The sequence below is a fragment of the Dasypus novemcinctus genome, chromosome 11 (genome assembly GCF_030445035.2).
Source record: "Dasypus novemcinctus isolate mDasNov1 chromosome 11, mDasNov1.1.hap2, whole genome shotgun sequence".
Lineage (NCBI taxonomy): Eukaryota > Metazoa > Chordata > Mammalia > Cingulata > Dasypodidae > Dasypus > Dasypus novemcinctus.
In genome coordinates this window covers 95,619,673-95,622,858 of record NC_080683.1, presented here as the reverse complement: position 1 = coordinate 95,622,858, position 3,186 = coordinate 95,619,673, and the positions used below count along the sequence as shown (strand labels likewise).

Genomic DNA, 3,186 nt, shown 5'->3' with positions numbered 1-3,186 from the left:
GCTAGAAGGCTTTGGGCCTCTTGGTGGTCAAGTGCGATTTCTGCTGGCACCGCAGGACGCAGTAGGGCAGCGGGAACTTGATCTTGGAAAGTCCTGGAACTGCTTGACAGCGGCCGGCGGCGTTTGCTGGCGGCGATCTCCACCTTCGTGATCTGGGTGGAATGGGCGCGCGCGCTGTGGGGCACCCACGTCGCGGTCTGGGCGGGGCGTGGGATGGGGAGGAACGCAGTCAGCCCCCACGCACCGCGCAGTGCCCCCCAGGGGTGTAGCCCTTCCACGTTCACTCTGAGAGGCACGGCACAGTCCCCCAAAGGCTCCCTGGCTGCACACCAGTTACGAAAAACTGCGGTTCTTGGGTTTGGGTGTGAGCAAGCGTCTAAGTTTTCGCAATTTTTGCCTTTTACATCTGTACCCCGAGTCCCAGGGGTGTTACTCTGTTGCCTCTTCGCCTTTTCATTTACCTAGCTAATACTTCTTTACATTAAATCCTTTCTGTTGAAATGACTGATGTTGAAGAGAGGCGGGGTTCGTCTTCAGCTGGGCTCGCTGGCTGGGTGCGGCCGAAGAGACGACCCAGAACTAGGCTAGGAAGGAAAAGAGAATTGATTCAGACTGGCCTTGTACAATCTCAAATCAGCCTCCCCATTAAGGGTTTTTTTCTCAGATTTTATACCAGTTGAAACAAAGAAAGCTAATTATCAAGGTGACGTTTCTAAAAAGAGTCTGGAAAAAATAGTTTTTGCTTTAACCTTAAAATACCCATGGTTCCTGGGGTCTGGTAATTTTGGGGTGATAAGGACGGGGCCGGGGGCCATATGGATGTGAATGTACAGATAAGGTCGATGTGAAGATACAGAAGATGATGTGAGTAAAGAGGAGGAAGCACAGTTATCCATTTTTTATGGAGCTAAATCTGGTTACTGTTAACTGCTACAGCTCTGTGTGTCTCCTGACAGGTAAGCATGAATTACATTGAATTTTTAAAAAAATGATAAGATACAGTACAATGCCTTAATATTTAAGCTCTACTGGGTTTCTCTAGTACTACAGTGTCATTTCTGTTGACTGTACCCTGACAAACACAAGGAGTGATTTTTAAAAAAATAGAAACCTCATCATTTTTCTCTTCTGCTTAAAATACTTTACTGGTTCCCATTGACTAAATATTGATTCAGTGAGAAAAAAAGAGCTTTTTCTAAGTGATCCCTGGTTGTAGTGCTGCCCTGGCTTATGAATTTGATAATCATAATTGGTGGGATGTCCCCTTCCATCCTCAGGGCACTGTGTCATATTTGGATGGTAATGCAGGATTCTCGGCAGGCTTGTTTTTATCCCTCCACTTGAGCAGTGCTTGTAGTCTCCTGAGATGACCCTGTGCTCAGTGACTTTCTACACAGGAAGTAAATTACTGCAACCTGCTGACTGGCCTCAGGTTGGAGCTTAGCTTGCGCATTCTTATCAACTCACTTTTCTCATTCAAGAGAGCCAGCCACTTGGTATCCCTCCTTTTATCACATTGATGCAATCCTAAGCTTCTATGGGCAAAAATCTCCTCACTGCTACCTGATGAGGCAGGAAGTGTAAGAACAATGCAAATGCAATATCTCTTCCTAGTGCTGATTTACCTTATAAGAGCCATTCATTTTTTTAAGCAAATCACTTTTATTGATACATATTAATAGAGCATACAGCTTATCCAAAGTGTACAATCAATGGTATTTGTATAATCACATAGTTGTATGTTTATCACTTCAATCATTATTAAAGAATTTTCATTATTTCAGTAATAGTAATAAGTAAAAACCAGACAAACAAGCAAACAAACAAACAAGAAAATTCCTCACCTCTCAATTTCTGTTTCCCCCGCTGTACCTAGCTGCTATTTCTGGGCTATTCTTGCACAAATACTTATTTGTTTATTAAGCATTTCATTGAGATATATTCACATGCCATATGATCTATTCAAAGTGTATAATCAGTGGTCTTAGTATAATCACAATGTTGTGCATTCATCATCTCAAAAATTATAGGACAATTTCATTACTCCAAACGTAAAACATATGACAATGTGGATGAACCTGGAGGACATTATGTTGAGTGAAGCAAGCCAGACACAAAAGAATAAATACTGTATGATTGCCCTATTATGAACTAAATTATGTGAAATATAAATATATTATGTGAAATATGAATATGGGTAAAATTGTATAATAAGACTGTTTTTCTTTGAAGCTGAACAAATTTAGGTTAATACTATAACATGTTAATATGAGACCAAAAAACCACATTATACTAAGTGAAGACCAGCACAGAGTATTATATATTGTATGATTCCATTTATATAAAATGTAAATATAAATCAATTCACAAAGTCATTCATTTTCACATGGACGATTTAGAATCACAGATTGTCCTTACACCTTCAATTGATGAAAGGTAACAAGGCAATAATATATAGTTTCAATCCCAGAAGACTTTTCCCCCAGTTATCTATTCTTTTCTTAATATGCTATTTCAGTGAAGGAAGCTTCAGTGTCAGTAATAACTTGTCCCCCGCTCTCTTTCTATATCAAGGATTGAGTGCAATTTAGACATGTTGCCCAAGAGTAAAATAACATCAACAAATATGAAACCATTTTTCGTAAGGTGTATCAAGACAGGCTAGCTAGCTGTCGAAGGCTGTGAATCCATATGGTACTTCTTGAAGCTCTTTCTAATCTCTTCCCCAGTTTAGAGGACCCATATCCCCTGCTAAAGTCAATGCTAGGTTAATTGGGTTGGCCATGTAATATGCAAATGAGATTACCTACATAAAATTTATTTGTAAATTGTATTGCCTAAATTAGTAACAGAGTGAGAGAGAACGATTGTATGACTACTGCAGTTAATATGGTCCTGAAGAAGAAAATGTGTCTAGGACCTAGACCAGGGAAATCACAAAACAGAAAAAGGAGAGAAGCAGGGTAAGGAGAGAGGAAGAGAGGGAGCGAACATGAGAGCACATCACTTAACTTCCAAAGACTTCTTTTTTTAAAAAATATCTTTCCCCTACCCCCTCCGCAGTTGTCTGTTCTCTATGTCCATTTGCTGTGTGTTCTTCTGTGACCACTTCTATCCTTATCAGTGGCACTGGGAATCTATGTTTCTTTTTGTTGCGTCATCTTGTTGTGTCAGCTCTCGTGTGGG

The 3,186-nt window shown here is 40.5% G+C and overlaps 1 pseudogene; it reads right to left on the bottom strand.

The window, feature by feature from the left end:
- Positions 1 to 261: 261 nt before the first annotated feature.
- On the bottom strand, positions 262 to 369 carry LOC111763954 (small nucleolar RNA SNORA68; annotated as a pseudogene).
- Between the last annotated feature and the right edge of the window lie 2,817 nt (positions 370 to 3,186).